Source organism: Convolutriloba macropyga, chromosome 9 (genome assembly GCF_964194025.1).
Source record: "Convolutriloba macropyga chromosome 9, txConMacr16.3, whole genome shotgun sequence".
NCBI classification, from domain to species: Eukaryota; Metazoa; Xenacoelomorpha; order Acoela; family Convolutidae; genus Convolutriloba; species Convolutriloba macropyga.
In genome coordinates this window covers 21300671-21324053 of record NC_134476.1, presented here as the reverse complement: position 1 = coordinate 21324053, position 23383 = coordinate 21300671, and positions in this window count along the sequence as shown.

Here is a 23383-nt window from a genome sequence, read left to right as displayed (position 1 = left end):
CATTTTTATGCGTTGTGCATTCATTCATGTTTTTATCGACTCAACTGTACACTCTAATAAAGTTCAGGTCAAAGACGAATCTTACTGCATCACAAAATGGCGACATACCTATGAAAGGAGAGAAAAAGTTACCAAAATAATCAAACAATATTTTGGTTGGGTGGCTAGCCGGTATTCTTACTCAAACTCTGGCTACCAATTTCTTAAATTAAGGCAAAACGTTTTCATTAGTATGCTGTTTTTAAAACGCTGTTTGAAATTTTGTGGAAATTAGAAAAAAAGAATGGAATTGTAACTTCGATAGCAGAACTAATTGTCATCCTGATTATCTACATTCTGTTGCCTCAATTATATGAAGGGAGTTAATTGGAAACGTAATTACAAAATTTTTGCTGGTAAGTCAAACTGAATCATAGGAGAGCGGATTCGTAACAAAAGAAAATGGAACTTCTACGATTTGAAGCACTCTAAATAATATTGCATTAACTCTAATTTTGTCGACTCCATTGCACGCTGTAAACAAAATTCAGGTTCACGTTGGATCTTTTTTCATCACAAACGGACGGCAGTTTTAGGAAGGGATAGAAAAATTAAGACAATTTAATCAAATGATAATTTCATTGCGCGCTTTACAAATGTTCAAAATAAAACTTTGGCTGGCATTTTCTCATGCAAAGGCTACACTGTTTCATTAATTTACTGAATAGGATATATTTTCAAACGGAAGTTGATGTTTCATACTTTTGTGTAAATTCAGTCAACGAGATTGTGAGTGCAATTTTTTATATCAGAACTTATTATTATTATTTTTATATACATTCTGTTTCTTCAGCTATTGGAAAAAAGTTAATTGGAAACTTAATTACAAAACATCTTTCTTGAAACTCGTCATAAAATCAGAAAAAGTTTTTGGCTTATACTAAGTGGCGTATTTTATTTAAAAATACAAAACAACATATTAAAAAAATTATAACATGTTTGACAGGCTAAAGAGAATGATTTAAAGTTATATTATTGTTTGCACGAGATTGCTTGCATATTAAATGGAATCAAAATAGAGCGCATCAGTTGCGTTAGAACTTCAACCTTACACGATTTGAAGCATAATACGCTTATTCCAATACTTTTGGCTCTATTTTACTCTGAAGAAAATATTCAGTCGTTCATTCATTCATGTTTTTATCGACTCAACTGTACACTCTAATAGAGTTCAGGTCAGAGACAAATGTTACTGTATCACAAAGCGGCGGCATAATTATGAAAGGAGAGAAAAGCCTACCAAATGTAATCAAATAACATTTTGATTTCGTTCTTAACCTGTATTCTTACTCCAACTCTGGCTAACAGCTTCTTGAACTAAGGAAAAACGTTTTCATTAATATGCTATATAAGCTTTTCTTTAAAAGCTTTTTCATAATTTTGTGGAAATTAGAAAAATAGCCAGCAAGTGTAATTTCGATAGCAGAACTAATTGTCATCCTGATTATCTACAGTCTGTTGCTTCAATTATATGAAGGGAGTATTTGGGAAACGTAATTGCGAAAAATTTGCTGGCAAGTCAAACTGAATCATTGGAGAGCGGATTCGTAACAAAGGAAATTGGAAACTAACGATTTGAAGCATTCTAATGCATATCGCAATCACTCTATGTTTTTTACTCCATTTTACGCTGTAAACAAAATTCAGGTCCTCGTTGGATCTTATTTAATCACAAACGGACGGTAGTCTTAGGAAAGGAGAGAAAAATTTAGAAACTTTAATGAAAAGATAATTTCATTGCGCGCTTTACAAATTTTCAAAATAAAACGTTGGCTGGAATTTTCTCCTGCAAAGGCTACAATGTTTCATTAATTTACTGAATAGGAGATTTTTTCAAACGTGAGTTATTGTTTCATACTTTTGTGCAACTTCACACAAAGAGATTGTGAGTGCATTTTTTATATCAGAACTTATTATTATTATTTTTATATATATTCTGTCTTTTCATCTATCGGAAGGAAGTTAATTGGAAACCTAATAACGAAATATTTTTATTGGAACTAGTCACAACATCAAAAAAATTTTTTTGCTTACACTAAGTGGCGTATTTGATTTAAAAATACAAAACAACATAATAAAAAAATTATAAGATGTTTGATAGGCTAAAAAGAATGATTTAAAGCAATATTAATGTTTGCACGAGATTGCTTGCATATTAAATGGAATCAAAATAGAGCTCATCAGTAGCGTTAGAACTTCAACCTTTTACGATTTGAAGCATAATACGCTTATTCCAATACCTTTGGCTCTATTTTACTCTGTAGAAAATATTCAGTCGTTCATTACTTCATGTTTTTATCGACTCAACTGTACACTCTAATAGAGTTCAGGTCAGAGACAAATGTTACTGTATCACAAAACGGCAGCATAATTATGAAAGGAGAGAAAAGCCTACCAAATGTAATCAAATAACATTTTGATTTCGTTCTTAACCTGTATTCTTACTCCAACTCTGGCTACCAGCTTCTTGAACTAAGGAAAAACGTTTTCATTAATATGCTATATAAGCTTTTCTTTAAAAGCTTTTTCATAATTTTGTGGAAATTAGAAAAATAGCCAGCAAGTGTAATTTCGATAGCAGAACTAATTGTCATCCTGATTATCTACAGTCTGTTGCTTCAATTATATGAAGGGAGTATTTGGGAAACGTAATTGCGAAAAATTTGCTGGCAAGTCAAAGTGAATCGTTGGAGAGCGGATTCGTAACAAAGGAAATTGGAAATTAACGATTTGAAGCATTCTAATGCATATCGCAATCACTCTATGTTTTTTACTCCATTTTACGCTGTAAACAAAATTCAGGTCCTCGTTGGATCTTATTTAATCACAAACGGACGGTAGTCTTAGGAAAGGAGAGAAAAATTTAGAAACTTTAATGAAAAGATAATTTCATTGCGCGCTTTACAAATTTTCAAAATAAAACGTTGGCTGGCATTTTCTCCTGCAAAGGCTACAATGTTTCATTAATTTACTGAATAGGATATTTTTTCAAACGTGAGTTGATGTTTCATACTTTTGTGTATTTAAAGAGATTGTGAGTGCATTTTTTATATCAGAACATATTATTATTATTTTTATATATATTCTGTCTTTTCATCTATCAGAAGGAAGTTAATTGGAAACCTAATAACGAAATATTTTTATTGGAACTAATCACAACATCAAAAAAAATTTTTTGCTTACACTAAGTGGCGTATTTGATGCAAAAACACAAAACAACATAATAAAAAAATTATAACATGTTTGATAGGCTAAAGAGAATGATTTAAAGCAACATTAATGTTTGCACGAGATTGCTTGCATATTAAATGGAATCAAAATAGAGCTCATCAGTAGCGTTAGAACTTCAACCTTTTACGATTTGAAGCATAATACGCTTATTCCAATACCTTTGGCTCTATTTTACTCTGTAGAAAATATTCAGTCGTTCATTCATTCATGTTTTTATCGACTCAACTGTACACTCTAGTAAAATTCAGGTCAAAAACAAATCCCACTGTATCACAAAACGGCGGCCTAATTATGAAAGGAGAGAAAAAGCTACCAAATGTAATCCATTAACATTTTGATTTCGTTCTTAACCTGTATTCTTACTCAAATTCTGGCTAACTGTTTCTTGAACTAAGGAAAAACGTTTCCATTAATATGCTATATAAGCCTTTCTTTAAAAAGTTTTTTCATAATTTTGTGGAAATTAGAAAATAGCGAGCAAGTGTAATTTCGATAGCAGAACTAATTGTCATCCTGATTATCTACATTCTGTTGCTTCAATTATAAGAAGGGAGTAAATTATAAACGTAATTACAAAAAATTTGCTGGCAAGTCAAACTGAATCATTGGAGATCGGATTCGTAACAAAAGAAAATGGAAATTAACGATTTGAAGCACTCTAATGCACATCGCATTCACTCTATGTTTTTTACTCCATTTTACGCTGTAAACAAAATTCGGGTCATCGTTGGATCTTATTTCATCACAATGGACGGCATTTTTAGGAAAGGAGATAAAAATTTAGAAAATTTGATCAAATGATAATTTCATGGCGCGCTTCACAAATGTTCAAACTAAAATGTTGGCTGGCATTTTCTCTTGCAAAGGCTTCATTGTTTCATTAATTTTCTGAATAGGATATTTTTTCAAACGGAAGTTGATATTTCATACTTTTGTGTAAATTCAGACAAAGAGATTGTGAGTGCAATTTTTATATCAGAACTTCTTATTATTATTTTTAAATACATTCTGTTTCTTCATCCATCGGAAGGAAGTTAGTTGGAAACCTAATAACAAAATTTGTTTATTGAAACTAGTCATAACATCAGAAAAACCTTTTTTTGCTTATACTAAGTGGCGTATTTCATTTAAAAATACAAAACAACATTTAAAAAATTATAACATGTTTGACATGCTAAAGAGAATGATTTAAAGTTATTTTAGTGTTTGCACGAGATTGCTTGCATATTAAATCGAATCAAAATAGAGCGCATCAGTAGCGTTAGAACTTCAACCTTACACGATTTGATGCATAATACGCTTATTCCAATGCTTTTGGCTCTATTCTACTCTGGAGAAATTATTCAGTCAATCATTCATTCATGTTTTTATCGCCTCAACTGAACACTCTAGTAAAATTCAGGTCAAAGACAAATCTTACTGTATCAAAAAACGGCGGCATAACTATGAAAGGACAGAAAAAGCTACCAAATGTAATCAAATAACATTTTGATTTCGTTCCTAACCGGTATTCTTACTCAAACTCTGGCTAACAGTTTCCTAACCTAAGGAAAAATGTTTTAATTAGTATGCTATATAAGCTTTTCTTTAAAAACCTTTTTTCATAATTTTGTGGAAATTAGAAAAAGTGCAAGGAAGTGTAACTTCAATAGCAGAACTAGAATAAATTGGAAACGTAATTACAAAATTTTTGCTGGTAAGTCAAACTGAATCATAGGAGAGCGGATTCGTAACAAAAGAAAATGGAACTTCTACGATTTGAAGCACTCTAAATAATATTGCATTAACTCTAATTTTGTCGACTCCATGGCACGCTGTAAACAAAATTCAGGTTCACGTTGGATCTTTTTTCATCACATACGGACGGCAGTCTTATGAATGAAGAGAAAACTTTAGAAACGTTAATCAAATGATATTTTCATTGAATGGTTCATAGTTGTTTATACTAAAACGTTGGCTAGCATTTTTTCAAGCTAGGGCTGCACAGCTTCATTAGTTGAATAGGATGCTTTTCACAGGGATGTTCATGTTTCATACTATTGTGTAAATTCGAACGAAGATTTTGTGAGTGTAATTTTTATAGCAGAATTAATTATTATCACTTTTATACACATTCTATTTCTTCAACTATCGGAAGGGATGTAACTGGAAGCTTAATTAGAAAACATTTCTCTTGAAACAGTTTCCAATTTCTTACAGTTTCCAATTTCTTAATCTAAGGCAAAATGTTTTCTTTAGTTTGCTATATAAGTCTTTTTTTAAAAGCTTTTTTTATAATTTTGTGGAAAATAGAAAAATAGCATGGAAGTGTAACTTCGATAGCAGAACCTATTGTCATCCTGTTTGGTTTCAGTCTGTTGCTTCAATTATATGAAAAAAAATAAATTGGAAACGTGATTACAAAATTCTTAATGGCAAGTCAAACTGAATCATAGGAGAGCGGATTCCTAACAATGGAAACTGGAACTTATACGATTTGAAGCACTCTAATGCATATTCCATGAAATCTAAACTTTTCGGCTCCTTTTTACGCTGCTGTAAACAAAATTCAGTTCAATGTTGGATCTTATTTCATAACAAATGGACGACAGTCTTGTGAAAAGAGAGAAAAATTTAGAAACCTTAATCAAACGATATTTTCATCGCGCGCTTTAGAGGTGTTCATACTAAAACCTTGGCTTGCATTTTCTCAAGCTAGGGCTGCACAGTTTCATTAGCTTAATGAATAGGTTGCTTTTCAAAGGGATGTTGATATTTCATACTTTTTTGTGAAATCGCACAAAGATACTTTGACTGTTTTTTTATGGCAGAACTAATTATTATCATTTTTATACACGTTCTGATTCTTCAACTAACGGAAGAGATCTAATTGGAAACCTAATCACAAAACATTGCTATTGAAACTTAACCTCGGAAAAAGTTTTTAGTTCATACTAAGTGGCGTATTTCATTTTAAAAAAACAAAACAATATACCAAAATCATTATAACATCTTCGACATGCTAAAAAGAATGATTTGAAGTTAAATTAATGTTTGCACGAGATTGCTTGCAAGTTAAATGGAACCAAAATAGAGCGTATCAGTAGCCAGTACACGATTTGAAGCATAATGCGCTCATTCCAATACTTTTGGCTCTATTTTACTCTGGAGAAAATATTCAGTCGATCATTCATTCATGTTTTTATCGACTCAACTGTACACTCTAGTAAAATTCAGGTCAAAAAAATTAATCTTACTGTATCACAAAACGGCGGCATAATTATGAAAGGGAGAAAAAGCTACCAAATGTAATCAAATGACATTTTGATTTCGTTCTTAACCTGTATTCTTACTCCAACTTTGGCTAACAGTTTCTTGAAATAAGGAAAAACGTTTTCATTAATATGCTATATAAGCCTTTTTTTAAAAGCTTTTTCCTAATTTTGTGGAAATTAGAAAAATAGCCAGCAAGTGTAATTTCGATAGCAGAACTAATTGTCATCCTGATTATCTACAGTCAGTTGCTTCCATTATATGAAGGGAGTAAATTGGAAAGGTAATTGCAAAAAATTTGCTGGCAAAACAAACTGAATCATTGGAGATCGGATTCGTAACAAAAGAAAATAGAAACTAACGATTTGAAGCACTCTAAAGCATATCGCATTCACTCTATATTTTTCGACTCCCTTTTTTCGCTGTAAACAAAATTCAGGTCCTCATTGGATCTTATTTCCTCACAAACGGACGGCAGTCTTAGGAAGGGAGAGAAAACTTCAGAAAATTTGATCAAACGATAATTTCATTGCGCGCTTTACAAATGTTCAAACTGAAACGTTGGCTGGCATTTTCTCCTGCAAAAGCTACACTGTTTCATTAATTTACTGAATAGAATATTTTTTCAAAACGTATGTTGATGTTTCATACTTTTGTGTAAATTCAGACAAAGAGATTGTGAGTGCATTTTTTAAATCAGAACGTTTTATTATTATTTTTATATATATTCTGTTCCTTCATCTATCCGAAGGAAGTTAATTGGAAACCTAATAACAAAATAATTTTATTGAAACTAGTCATAACAACAGAAAAAATTTTTTGCTGATACTAAGTGGCGTATTTCATTTAAAAATACAAAACAACATATTAAAAAAAAATTACAACATGTTTGACAGGCTAAAGAGAATGATTTAAAGATATATGATCGTTTGCACGAGATTGCTTGCATATTAAATGGAATCAAAATAGAGCTCATCAGTAGCGTTAGAACTTCAACCTTACACGATTTGAAGCATAATACGCTTATTCTAATACTTTTGGCTCTATTTTACTCTGGAGAAAAAAATCAGTCGATCATTCATTCATGTTTTTATCGACTCAACTGTACACTCTAGTGAAATTCAGGTCAAAAACAAATCTTACTGTATCACAAAACGGCGGCATAACTATGAAAGGACAGAAAAAACTACCAAATGTAATCAAATAACATTTTGATTTCGTTCTTAACCGGTATTCTTACTCAAACTCTGGCTAACAGTTTCTAGAACTAAGGAAAAACGTTTTCATTAAAATGCTATGTAACCCTTTCTTTAAAAAGCTTTTTCATAATTTTGTGGAAAATAGAAAATTAGCATGGAATTGTAATTTCGATAGCAGAACTAATTGTCATCCTGGTTACCTACAGTCTGTTGCTTCAATTATATGAAGGGAGTAAATTGGAAACGTAATTGAGAAAATTTGCTGGCAACTCAAACTGAATCCTTGGAGAGCGGATTCGTAACAAAAAAAATGGAAACTAACGATTTGAAGCACTCTAATGCATATCGCATTCACTCTATGTTTTTTACTCCATTTTACGCTGTAAACAAAATTCGGGTCCTCGTTGGATATTATTTCATCACAAATGGAAGGCATTTTTAGGAAAGGAGATAAAAATTTAGAAAATTTAATCAAATGATAATTTCATTGCGCGCTCTACAAATGTTCAAACTAAAACGTTGGCTGGCATTTTCTCCTGCAAAGGCTACACTGTTTCATTAATTTACTGAATAAAATATTTTTTCAAACGTAAGTTGATGTTTCATACTTTTGTGCAACTTCACACAAAGAGATTGTGAGTGCATTTTTATATCAGAATTTATTATTATTATTTTTATTTTTCTTCTGCTTCTTCATCTATCTGAAGGAACTTAACTGGAAACCTAATAATAAAATATTTTTATTGAAACTAGTCATAACAACAGAAAATTTTTTTTGCTTATACTAAGTGGCGTATTTCATTTAAAAATACAAAACAACATAATCAAAAATTTTTTACATGTTTGACAGGCTAAAGAGAATGATTTAAAGTAATATTAATGTTTGCACGAGATTGCTTGCATATTAAATGGAATCAAAATAGAGCTCATCAGTAGCGTTAGAACTTCAACCTTAAACGATTTGAAGCATAATACGCTTATTCTAATACTTTTGGCTCTATTTTACTCTGGAGAAAAGATTCAGTCGATCATTCATTCATGTTTTTATCGACTCAACTGTACACTCTAGTAAAATTCAGGTCAAAAACAAATCCCACTGTATCACAAAACGGCGGCATAATTATGAAAGGAGAGAAAAAGCTACCAAATGTAATCAATTAACATTTTGATTTCGTTTTTAACCTGTATTCTTACTAAAACTCTGGCTAACAGTTTCTTGAACTAAGGAAAAACGTTTTCATTAATATCCTATATAAACCTTTCTTTAAAAAGCTTTTTCATAATCTTGTGGAAATTTGAAAAATAGCGAGCAAGTGTAATTTCGATAGCAGAACTTATTGTCATCCTGATTATCTGCAGTCTGTTGCTTCAATTATATGAAGGGAGTAAATTGGAAACGTAATTTTAAAAAAATTTCCTGGCAAGTCAAACTGAATCATTGTACAGCGGATTCATAACAAAAGAAAATGGAAACTAGCGATTTGAAGCCTTCTAATGCATATCGCATTCACTTTAAGTTTTTCGACTCCATTTTACGCTGTAAACAAAATTCGGGTCCTCGTTGGATCTTATTTCATCACAAACGGACGGCAGTCTTAGGAAGGGAGAGAAATATTTAGAAAATTTGATCAAATATAATTTCATTGCGCGCTTTACAAATGTTCAAAATAAAACGTTGGCTGGCATTTTCTCCTGCAAGGGCTACACTGTTTCATTAATTTACTGAATAGAATACTTTTTCAAACGTAAGTTGATGTTTAATAATTTTGTGTAAATTCACACAAAGAGATTGTGAGTGCATTTTTATATCGGAACTTGTTATTATTATTTTTAAATACATTCTGTTTCTTCATCTATCGGAAGGAAGTTAATTGGAAACCTAATAACAAAATATTTTTTTATTGAAACAGTCAAAACATCAGAAAAAATTTTTTGCTTATATTAAGTGGCGTATTTCATTTAAAAATACAAAACAACATATCAAAAAAATTACAACATGTTTGACAGGCTAAAGAGAATGATTTAAAGTTATATGATCGTTTGCACGAGATTGCTTGCATATTAAATGGAATCAAAATAGAGCTCATCAGTAGCGTTAGAACTTCAACCTTACACGATTTGAAGCATAATACGCTTATTCTAATACTTTTGGCTCTATTTTACTCTAGAGAAAATATTCAGTCGATCATTCATTCATGTTTTTATCGACTCAACTGTAAACTCTAGTGAAATTCAGGTCAAAAACAAATCTTACTGTATCACAAAACGGCGGCATAATTATGAAAGGACAGAAAAAACTACCAAATCTAATCAAATAACATTTTGATTTCGTTCTTAACCGGTATTCTTACTCAAACTCTGGCTAACAGTTTCTTGAACTAAGGAAAAACGTTTTCATTAATATGCTATATAAGCCTTTCTTTAAAAAGCTTTTTCTTAATTTTGTGTAAATTAGAAAAATAGCGAGCAAGTGTAATTTCGATAGCAGAACTAATTGTCAACCTGATTGTCTACAGTCTGTTGCTTCAATAATATGAAGGGAGTAAATTGGAAACGTAATCGCAAAAAATTTGCTGGCAAACCAAACTGAATCATAGGAGATCGGATTCGTAACAAAAGAAAATGGAAACTAACGATCTGAAGCCCTCTAATGCATATTTCATTCACTCTATGTTTTTTACTCCATTTTACGCTGTAAACAAAATTCAGGTCCTCGTTGGATCTTATTTAATCACAGACGGACAGTAGTCTTAGGAAGGGAGAGAAAAATTTAGAAAACTTAATTAAAAGATAATTTTACTGCGTGCTTTATAAATGTTCAAACTAAAACGTTGGCTGGAATTTTCTCCTGCAAAGGCTACACTGTTTCATTAATTTTACTGAATAGGATATTTTTTCAAACGTAAGTTGATGTTTCATGCTTTTGTGTAAATTAAGGCAAAGAGATTGTGAGTGCAGTTTTTATATCAGAAGTTATTATTACTATTTTTAAATACATTCTGTTTCTTCATCTATTGGAAAAAAGTTAATTGGAAACCTAATAACAAAATTTTTTTATTGAAACTAGTCATAACATCAGAAAAAGTTTTTTTGCTTATACTAAGTGGCGTATTTCATTTAAAAATACAAAACAACATTTTAAAAAATATAACATGTTTGACATGCTAAACAGAATGATTTAAAGTTATTTTAGTGTTTGCACGAGATTGCTTGCATATTAAACGGAATCAAAATAGAGCTTCGAAATTTTTGCTGGCAAGTCAAAGTCAAACTGAATCATTGGAGATCGAATTCGTAACAAAAGAAAATGGAAACTAACGATTTGAAGCACTCTAATGCATATGGCATTCACTCCAAATTTTTCGACTCCATTTTGCGCTGTAAACAAAATTCGGGTCCTCGTTGGATCTTATTTCATCACATATGAGCGGCAGTCTTATGAAGGAAGAGAAAACTTTAGAAACCTTAATCAAATGATATTTTCATCGGGTTGTTCAGAGTTGTTTATACCAAAACGTTGGCTAGCATTTTTTCAAGCTAGGGTTGCACCGCTTCATTAGTTGAATGAATAGGATGCTTTTCAAAGGGATGTTGATGTTTCATACTTTTGTGTCATTTCGAACGAAGATATTGTGAGTGTATTTTTTATGACCGAACTAATTATTATCGTTTTTATACACATTCTGATTCTTCAACTATCGGAAGAGATCTAATTGGAAACCTAATTACAAAACATTTCTTTTGAAACTAGTCATAACATCGCAAAAAGTTTTTTGTTCATACTAAGTGGCGTATTTCATTTAAAAATACAAAACAACATAATAAAAAAATTATAACATCTTTGACATGCTAAAAAAATGATTTAAAGTTAAATTAATGTTTGCACGAGATTGCTTGCAACTTAAATGGAACCAAAATAGAGCGTATCAGTAGCCAGTACACGATTTGAAGCATGATGCGCTCATTCCAATACCTTTGGCTCCATATTAATCTGGAAAAAATTATCAATTGTTCATTCATTCATGTTTTTATCAACTCAACTGTACACTCTAGTAAAATTCAGGTCAAAGACAAATTTTACTGTATCACAAAACGGCGGCATAACTTTGCAATGAGAAAAAACCTAACAAATGTAATCAAATAGTATTTTGGTTGCATTCTTAACCGGTATTCTTACTCAAACTCTGGCTAACAGTTTCCAATGTCTTAAACTAAGGCAAAATGTTTTCTTTAATATGCTATATAAGTCTTTTTTGAAAAGCTTTTTTATAATTTTGTGGAAAATAGAAAAATAGCATGGAAGTGTATCTTCGATAGCAGAACTTATTGTCATCCTGATTATCTACAGTCTGTTGCTTCAATTTTTTGACTCCATTTTACGCTGTAAACAAAATTCAGGTCCTGGTTGGATCTTGTTTCATCACGTATGAACGGCAGTTTATGAAGGGAGAGCAACATTTAGAAACCTTAATCAAATGATACTTTCATCGGGCGCTTTAGAGTTGTTCATAATAAAACGTTGGCTGGCATTTTTTCGAGCTAGGGCTGCACAGCTTCTTTAGTTGAATGAATAGGATGCTTTTCAGTGGGATGTTGAAGTTTCATACTTTTGAGTAATTTCGGGCGAAGATATTGTGAGTGTAATTTTTATAGCAGAATTAATCATTACCACTTTTATACACATTCTGTTTCTTCAACTATCGGAAGGGATCTAATTGGAAGCTTAATTAGAAAACATTTCTATTGAAACAGTTTCCAATTTCTTACATTTTCCAATTTCTTAAACTAAGGCAAAATGTTTTCTTTAGTTTGCTATATAAGTCTTTTTTTAAAAGCTTTTTTATAATTTTGTGGAAAATAGAAAATTAGCATGGAAGTTTAACTTCGATAGCTGAATTTATTGTCATCCTGATTGTCTACAGTCTGTTGCATCAATTATATGAAGGGAGTAAATTGAAAACGTAATTACAAAATTTTTGCTGGCAAGTCAAAGTCAAACTGAATCATTGGAGATCGAATTCGTAACAAAAGAAAATGGAAACTAACAATTTGAAGCACTCTAATGCATATGGCATTCACTCCAAACTTTTCGACTCCATTTTACGCTGTAAACAAAATTCGGTTCCTCGTTGGATCTTATTTCATCACATATGAGCGGCAGTCTTATGAAGGAAGAGAAAACTTTAGAAACCTTAATCAAATGATATTTTCATCGGGTTGTTCGGAGTTGTTTATACCAAAACGTTGGCTAGCATTTTTTCAAGCTGGGGCTGCACCGCTTCATTATTTGAATGAATAGGATGTTTTTCTAAGGGATGTTGATGTTTCATACTTTTGTGTAATTTCGAACGAAGATATTGTTAGTGTAAATTTTATGGCCGAACTAATTATTATCATTTTTATAAACATTCTGATTCTTCAACTATCGGAAGAGATCAAATTGGAAACCTAATTACAAAACATTTCTTTTGAAACTAGTCTTAACATCGCAAAAAGTTTTTTGTTCATACTAAGTGGCGTATTTCATTTAAAAATACAAAACAACATAATAAAAAAACTATAACATCTTTGACATGCTAAAAAAAGATTTAAAGTTAAATTAATGTTTGCACGAGATTGCTCGCAACTTAAATGGAACCAAAATAGAGCGTATCAGTAGCCAGTACAGGATTTGAAGCATGATGCGCTCATTCCAATACTTTTGGCTCCATATTAATCTGGAAAAAATTATCAGTCGTTCATTCATTCATGTTTTTATCAAGTCAACTGTACACTCTAGTAAAATTCAGATCAAAGACAAATTTTACTGTATCACAAAACGGCGGCATAACTTTGAAATTAGAAAAAACCTAACAAATGTAATCAAAGAGTATTTTGGTTGCATTCTTAACCGGTATTTTTACTCAAACTCTGGCTAACAGTTTCCAATGTCTTAAACTAAGGCAAAATGTTTTCTTTAGTATGCTATATAAGTTTTTTCTGAAAAGCTTTTATATAATTTTGTGGAAAATAGAAAAAGAGCATGGAAGTGTAACTTCGATAGCAGAACTTATTGTCATCCTGATTATCTACAGTCTGTTGCTTCAATTTGTCGACTCCATTTTACGCTGTAAACAAAATTCAGGTCCGCGTTGGATCTTGTTTCATCACGTATGAACGGCAGTTTATGAAGGGAGAGCAACATTTAGAAACCTTAATCAAATGATACTTTCTTTGCGCGCTTTAGAGTTGTTCATAATAAAACGTTGGATAGCATTTTTTCGCGCTAGGGCTGCACAGCTTCTTTAGTTGAATGAATAGGATGCTTTTCAGTGGGATGTTGAAGTTTCATATTTTTGAGTAAATTCGGGCGAAGATATTGTGAGTGTAATTTTATAGCAGAATTAATTATTATCACTTTTATACACATTCTGTTTCTTCAACTATCGGAAGGGATCTAATTGGAAGCTTATTTAGAAAACATTTCTATTGAAACAGTTTCCAATTTCTTACATTTTCCAATATCTTAAACTAAGAAAAAATGTTTTCTTTAGTTTGCTATTTAAGTCTTTTTTTAAAAGCTTTTTTAAAATTTTGTGGAAAATAGAAAATTAGCATGGAATTGTAACTTCGATAGCTGAACTTATTGTCATCCTGATTGTCTACAGTCTGTTGCTTCAATTATATGAAGGGAATAAATTGGAAACGTGATTACAAAATTCTTAATGGCAAGTCAAACTGAATCATAGGAGAGCGGATTCCTAACAATGGAAATTGGAGCTTATACGATTTGAAGCACTCTAATGCATATTCCTTTAACTCTAAATTTTTCTACTCCATTTTACGCTGTATACAAAATTCAGTTCAATGTTGGGTCTTATTTCGTCACAAATGGACGACAGTCTTATGAAGAGAGAGAAAAATTTAGAAACCTTAATAAAACGATATTTTCTTCGCGCGCTTTAGAGGTGTTCATACTAAAACGTTGGTTCGCATTTTTTCAAGCTAGGGCTGTACAGCTTCATTAGTTGAATGAATAGGATGCTTTTCAATGGGATGTTGATGTTTCATAATTTTGTGTAATTTCGAACGAAGATATTGTGAGTGTAATTTTTATGGCAGAACTAATTAATATCAATTTTATACACGTTCTGATTCTTCAACTATCGGAAGAGATCTAATTGGAAACCTAATTACAAAACATTGCTATTGAAACTAGTCTTAACATCGGAAAAAATTTTCAGTTCATACTAAGTGGCGTATTTCATTTAAAAAAACAAAACAACATACTAAAAAAATTATAACATCGTTGACATGCTAAAAAGAAAGATTTAAATTTAAATTAATGTTTGCACGAGATTGCTTGCAAGTAAAATCGAACCAAAATAGAGCGTATCAGTAGCCAGTACACGATTTGAAGCATAATGCGCTCATTACAATAATTTTGGTTCCATTTTTATCTGGAAAAACTTATCAGTCGTTCATTCGTTCATGTTTTTATCGACTCAACTGTACACTCTAGTAAAATTCAGGTCAAAAACAAATCTTACTGTATCACAAAAAAGCGGCATAATTATGAAAGAAGAGAAAAAGCTACCAAATTTAATCAAAGAACATTTTGATTTCGTTCTTAACCTGTATTCTTACTTAAACTCTGGCTAACCGTTTCTTGAACTAAGGAAAAACGTTTTCATTAATATGCTATATAATCCTTTCTTTAAAAAGCTTTTTCATAATTTTGTGGAAATTAGAAAAATAGCGAGCAAGTGTAATTTCGATAGCAGAACTAAGTGTCATCCTGATTATCTACAGTCTGTTGCTTCAATTATATGAAGGGAGTTAATTGGAAACGTAATTGCAAAAAATTTGCTGGCAATTCAAACTGAATCATAGGAGATCGGATTCGTAACAAAAGAAAATGGAAACTGAAAATCTGAAGCACTCTAATGCATATCGCATTCACTCTATGTTTTGTTACTCCATTTTACGCTGTAAACAAAATTCAGGTCCTCGTTGGATCTTATTTAATCACAAACGGACGGCAGTCTTAGGAAGGGAGAGAAAAATTTAGAAAATTTAATTAAAAGATAATTTCATTGCGCGCTTTACAAATGTTCAAACTAAAACGTTGGCTGGCATTTTCTCCTGCAAAGGCTACACTGTTTCATTAATTTACTGAATAGGATATTTTTTCAAACGTAAGTTGATGTTTCATACTTTTGTGTAAATTAAGACAAAGAGATTGTGAGTGCACTTTTTATATCAGAACTAATTATTACTATTTTTATGTATATTCTGTTTCTTCATCTATCGGAAGGAAGTTAATTGGAAACCTAACAACAAAATATTTTTATTGAAACAGTCATAACATCAGAAAAAAATTTTGCTGATACTAAGTGGCGTATTTCATTTAAAAATGCAAAACAACATATTAAAAAAATTATTACATATTTGACAGGCTAAAGAGAATGATTTAAAGTTATATTATTGTTTGCACGAGATTGCTTGCATATTAAATGGAATCAAAATAGAGCGCATCAGTAGCGTTAGAACTTCGACCTTACACGATTTCAAGTATAATACGCCTATTCCAATACTTTTGGCTCTATGTTCCTCTGTAGAAAATATTCAGTCGTTCATTCATTGACGTTTTTATCGACACAACTGTACACTCTAGTAAGATTCATGTCAAAGACAAATTTTACTGTATCACAAAACGGCGGCATAACTATGAAAAAACCTAACAAATGTAATCAAATAGTATTTTGGTTGCATTCTTAACCGGTATTCTTACTCAAACCCTGGCTAACAGTTTCCAATTTTTTAAACTAAGGCAAAATGTTTTCTTTAGTATGCTATATAAGTCTTTTTTTAAAAAGCTTTTTCGTAATTTTGTGGAAAACAGAAAAATAGCATAGAAGTGTAACTTCAATAGCAGAAATTACTGTCATCCTGATTATCTACAGTCTGTTGCTTCAATTATATGAAGGGAATAAATTGGAAACGTGATTACAAAATTTTTAATGGCAAGTCAAACTGAATCATAGGAGAGAAGATTCCTAACAATGGAAAATGGAACTTATACGATTTGAAGCACTCTAATGCATATTCCATTCACTCTAAGTTTTTCTACTCCATTTCACGCTGTAAACAAAATTTAGTTCAATGTTGGATCTTATTTCATTACAAATGGACGACAGTCTTATGAAGGGAGAGACAAACTTAGAAACCTTAATCAAACAATATCTTCATCGTGCGCTTTAGAAGTGTTCATATTAAAACGTTGGCTAGCATTTTCTCAAGTTAGAGCTGGACAGTTTCATTAGCTTAATGAATGGATGCTTCTCAAAGGGATGTTGTCATTTCATACTTTTGTGTAAATTCGGACAAAGATATTGTGAATGTAATTTTTATATCAGAATTAATTATTATCACTTTTATACACATTCTGTTTCTTCAACTATCGGAATCAAATTGATTGGAATTTTAATTACAGAATATTTTTATTGAAACTAGTCTTAACATCGGAGAAAATTTTTGTTTATACTAAGTTGCGTATTTCATATGAAAATACAAAACAACATATTAAAAGAATTATTACATTTTTGACATGCTAAAGAGAAAGATTTAAAGTTAAATAAATTTTTTCTTAATATTGCTTGCAAGTTAAATGGAATCAAAATAGAGCGCATCAGAAGCGTTTGAATTTCAACCTTACACAATTTGAAGCTTAATACGCTTATTCCAATACTTTTGGCTCCATTTTACTCTGGAGTAAATTTTCGGTCTTTCATTTATTCATATTTTTATCGACTCAACTGTAAACTCTATTAAAATTCGTGTCAAAGACAAATCTTACTGTATCACAAAACGGCGGCATACCTATTAAAGGAGAGAAGAAATTACCAAATGTAATCAAACAATATTTTGTTTGCGTGCCTAGCCGGTATTCGTACTCAAACTCTGGCTGCCAATTTCTTAAACTAAGGCAAAACGTTTTCATCAGTATGCTACATAAGCTGTTTTTAAAAGGCTATTTCAAAAATTTGTGGAAATTAGAAAAATAGCGAGCAAGTGTAATTTCGATAGCAGAACTAATTGCCATTCAGATTATCTACATTATGTTGCTTCCTTCATATGAAGGGAGTAAATTGGAAACGTAATAACAAAATTTTTGCTTGTAATTCAAACTGAATCATTGGAGAGTGGATTCGTAACAATAGAAATTGGAACTTATAAGATTTGAAGCACTCTAATGCGTATTGCTCTCACTCTAAATTTTTCGAAATCATATTACGCTGTAAACAAAATTCGATCCATATTGGATCTTATTTCATCACAAATGGACGGCAGTCTTTTGAAGAAAGAGAACAATTCAAAAACCTTAATCAAATGGTATTTTTTCATCGTGTGCTTTTGAGATGTTCAAACTGAAACAATGGCTAGCATTTTTTCAAGCTAGGTCTGCACAGTTTCATTAATTTAACTAAAAGGATGTTTTTCAAAGGGATGTTGATGTTTCACACTTTTGTGTAAATTTGGACAAAGATATTGGAAGTGTAATTTTTATAGCAGAACTAATTATTATCATTTTTATACACATTCTGTTTCTTCAACTATTGGAAGGAAGTTAATTGGAAAGCTAATAACATAATTTCTTTGTTGAAACTAGTCCTAAAATCAGAAAAAGTTTTTTGCTTATACTAAGTGGCGTATTTCATTTACAAATACAAAACAAAATTATAAAAAATTTATAACTTCTTTGACATGCTAAAGAGAATGAATTAACGTTAACTAATGTTTGCACAAGACTGCTAGCAAATTAAATGGAATCAAAATAGAGCGCATCAGTAGCGTTAGAATTTCAACTTTATACAATTTCAAACATAAAATGCTCATTCCAGTACTTTCGGCTCCATTTCAATCACAACGGTACGGCAGTCCTTTGAAAGTAGAGAAAAAATTGGAGAATGTATTCAGTTGATAATTTGGTTCCCCGCTTTACAGGTGTTCTGACAAAAACGCTGGTTAGCATTTTCTCCAGCTAAAGCCTCGCGGTTTCCTGTATAGGATCTTTATTTAAACCTCTAATTCCTACTATTGTTGAAAATTAGATAATTAGAATGTGAGTAAAATTTTGATTTGCAGAGCTAATTTTTATCATACTTATCTACATTCTGTTGCTTCTACTATCTGAAGGGAATAAACTGGAAACCTAGTTTTAAAATACTTCTATGGAAACTAATCTTAGCATCAGAAAAAATTTGCAAGAACTTATGCCGAAGTTTTTTATTATACTAAGTGGCGTATTTGACCTTTGAAATGCTAGAGAGAATGATTTAATGTTCAATCATTGTTTGCGCGATATTGCTTGCAAGTCAAGCTGAGTCATAAGAGAGCGCATTAGCAACAATAGAAATTCGAACTTACACGATTTGAAGTACTCTATCGCATAATGCATTCTTTCCTTTTTTTGCCTCCATTGCACACTATAAACAAAGTTCTGGTCGATGTTGGACGTTATTTTTATCACAGATAGACGGCAGTCCTCTGAAGAGAGAGAAAAATTTAAGAAATGTAATCAAACTCTATTTTGGTCGCGTGTCGCACGGGTGTTCTTACTAAAATGTTTTTTAAACGGTTGTTTCATACTTTTGTGGAAATTCAGTTCAAGTAAAAATTATCAGGTGCTTTTCATATATCTGTGCACCTGAATATCGCCTGATCTTATCACCTGAGTTCAGGCTAATAAATCTGCCCTTTTTTACAGTTTAGTACGAACCAGATTCCCGGTCGAATCGACTCCTGATCATACCCACTGACGCACACATCTTTACATTTTGCTCTCAGATTTAAGGCAGCTGTGCAATCGGAAAAGCGCAATGATAGTGTCTGGTCAGAGAAATAATCAGACCAGGCGCATAAAGAGGACAATTACAAGTCCAAGATAGTCCTATGTGAAAATCAGGTGGGTCTTAGCAGAACTGGGTTTTGGAACCAATTCAGTTTAATCAGGGGTGGACCCGAACTCGCTTGAAGAAAGAAAAAAAATCGAGTGCATTTGAGTCTGATAGGACGAAAATTCATTCTGGTATGGTCTTGGTGGTCTGGTATCACGGCCTGCGTTCTATACTGCTGAAGCACTCAAAATAAATGAAATCTACAACTTTGATGAAATCATACATTTTATCAAAATAAAAAATTATATTTTGACAAAGTTGATTAAGTTTGCATGTCTTGCTTTAGAAACTGTAAGTGAAATGTCTTTTCTTCAACTACGTTTTAATTGTACAAACTGATGGTCCGCTTCCATACATTCCAGAATCGTGCATAAATTGTTGAGAATTAACTGCAAATTGCTTTGCGTTCATCGAGACAACAAAGGCCCCATTTCCATTACCTGGTTGGCCGGGAAACCAAAATATGTCACTAAATGGCATCGAGTTACCAGTTGCTACTGACATCCACGTCCATTGATTTCCATTTTGGTACACACCAATGAAATAGTACGTGTTACCGACAAACGGACGTTCCGTTATCTCAACGTGCTTTCGCATTAGAGCTTTCACATTTTCGCCAAAGTCTGCGAGAAGAGTTTCACCTTTTTGTTCACAGTGGGTGTTTGCATCGTGCCAGCTTCGTACTGTGAATACCCAGAGAGCTTTAATATTCGTCGCTTTTTTGTAACATCCTTTGCAGTTTGACCTCATGACCTCATTATTGTTGCCATCCAGACAATCTCGAACCATAATCTTGTTCCACAATAAGTTGTTTTCATCGCTCACTTCGTAAGCAGGGTACCAATTCCCCCAGTGGAACTCGTGAGATGGAACTAAGCACCCATCTCTTGAACAGGTTTCATTTCCTGGATCTACTTCTACGCAGTCATCGGGTGTTCCAGAATACTCGCACCACTCGTTATGCTCCCATGAACTTTCGTCAACATCTCCAGCTGCCGCGTAGTTCAGCTGGCAAACTCTTCCTCCGCAAAAATTGAAAGACTGGCATTTGTACGTCTCGTGACAAAGATTTGCACACTGCTTTGAGTCTCTGGCTAATTGAGAGGAAATGTTGTAGCCTTTCACTTCTGTTTGACTTCTCACATCATTAAAAATAGTCGATCTCGTCTGCAACTGACAGTAAACGGCTATTTCATTCCTTTGTAGAAGTTGAGATAAAAAGAAAGTAAGAGTAATTTCGATAGCAGTAGTAATTGTCGACATAATTGTATACACTAAAAATTCCGTTTTATTACTAAAGAGGGCATAGCGGGCTTCTTAGGGACAAACAAATTTTTTAAGAAAAACTGAATTATACAGGACTTAGTGTACGCACTGTAGTTTAGTTTCAACGTACTGAGGTAATGATATGCTCAAGACAGTAGTAAATAAATTGCCGAAATCACAGAAAAGACAAAATCAGACTGAGCAAAAATTTAAGCATTCAAATTTCAAGCGTTTTGTGCCAGTTGGTTAACGGACTGGATTCTTAAAATGATGTTCCACAATGTGGTGATCTTCTCACAAGTTGATTTTCCCAAAACGTTGCCATTCAACTGATGAAAAATGTTTTGCTGTGTTGATGGCAATGAATTCTCAATTCATTGTAGTTGATAAATTCAAAAATTTTTAGTTTAATGCCTTTTCTAGGCAGCGGGAGTTTTTCAATGAACATTAGGCCTAAACATTAGGCTCAAACAAAATTAAAATAAAATCTTTGGAAACAACGCACTTTTTTCTGTTCTACTTCTTAGGACAGAAAAAAACAGGGCAATTAAGGCAAATACTTATACAAAATCACTTGAAAAATGAGTTCACTTGGTTTTTAGGTACGATGATTTTTTTATCATATTTCATTTTGAATTGATAACTAAGATTTTCGTCTAAGATAATATCTAACTACTTTAATTGCCATTAAAAAAGAAGTAGCAGTCCACAATTTTGTGGGACATAATTTTACTTTTAAGAAAACATGATGATTTAGTATGTGATGTATTGGGAGTCAAATAATAGTTTTTTAGTGTATTTCGAGTCAAATAATGATTTCATAGACGAGTTGTGATGTTGCATTAAACACATTTTTGCCTGACTTGGAAATCAAAGATTCGTGGGCATCATGTATCAACACTCATTGGTTACAACTTTTCTTTTCTTTTGAACGTCATAGAAACATTAAAAATTTAGAAAATGTCCCCAAAAGGTTATGTAAGGTTAATAAGGATCTTTTCAATCAGATTTTGTTTAAAGAACAAGTTATTGTTGTACACTAATTGTCAAAACTTTTACAATTAGCTGATAAATGCTTCTAAAGAGCAAAATATTCATTAGTTCTTTCTAGCTTAGCTGTTTTTGCAAAAATTTGAGTCTTCTAATTTTTTGGTTTTCATTCATAACAACGCAGAGCTGAGAGGCCCTGATTAAAAAAACATTCGGGCATTTGGAAATTATAACTTTCAAAATGTTGTCCAGTAGAGTGTTCAATTTGGTGTTTATTTTGCATTGCAGGGAAGGTGATCACCATATGGTATCCTAAAATTCTGCTCATATTCCAACACACGGCGTTTTGTCTTTCACACCTGCACCCTTAGTTTAATCCTAAAGATATTTAAAGAACGTCATCGACCATTTTAAGGTTTGAAAAGACTGTCATCAATTTTTAATGTCAATGATTTTAAATATGAAAAGATTTTGTCTGGACTTTGCGGGATGTCCTCGGCTTTCGCTTGAATTAGATTAACCGTCTCAATTTTGGTTAGACAATAAAATGTCTGGAATAGGCTGAATGATAAAAACGTGTCCTAGAACAATAAATATTTTATGTGCAATTTTTTTTGCCAACTATTGCTTTTAACATAGTCAGAATGCATGCTCCTTCATATTTGGCAATTTAGAACTAACAATCTATCCAAAATTCGCAACGTTTTTTAAAATTTTGACGGGAAAAAAGTGAATAACGCCACATTTTCAACATGGCTAGTGGGGAAGAAGTCCACTATAACTAAACTACCTAGTTTCTTTCAATCAACTCTTGTGACAAAACACTCCAGCTGTGATAACTGCTTTATCTTGAAAATTGGATTTAAAAAAAAATCCGGTAGTTTTATTTAATATTCTTGTGTGTGCCTTTGTACGCGTGAATTTAACTTATTTATTAGATCTTTAAAGAAAAATGACTGCATAGATTTCCCTCAGGTCCCCATTTGATGAAATTTAAAAGAAATTCTGGTTGTTCTGTTGTTCTAATGCGACAAAAAGAATTTCAATTTAATGGTTGCTCCGAAACGGTCAAATCTTTACTTTTTGATATTTGCATCAAATCAGAAGCATAAATTGAATGCATGTGCCTCGTTTGAGAGAACTCTTTAGAGATTCACGATTTCATATTGTTTGGGGCAGAATTTTTGCCACTGGTTTTTGAAATTTTGTCAGTTTCATTATCCAGTGATCAAAATGAAATTGATTTTTTGCACGGTTATATCAGAAACCATCGCAAAGATCAACAGATATTTGCATGAACTTTTGCTTCAAAAATTTATTCTTTGCATCTACTTAAATTGCAATTATTTTTGCAAATTTAAGCTAAGTGCTGCTGACGAAAGGGATCGCCGAACGAGCAATAGCGAGCAACTCTTAATAATAATTCTGCAATAATAATACTCTTAATAATAATTCTGCATAATTGGA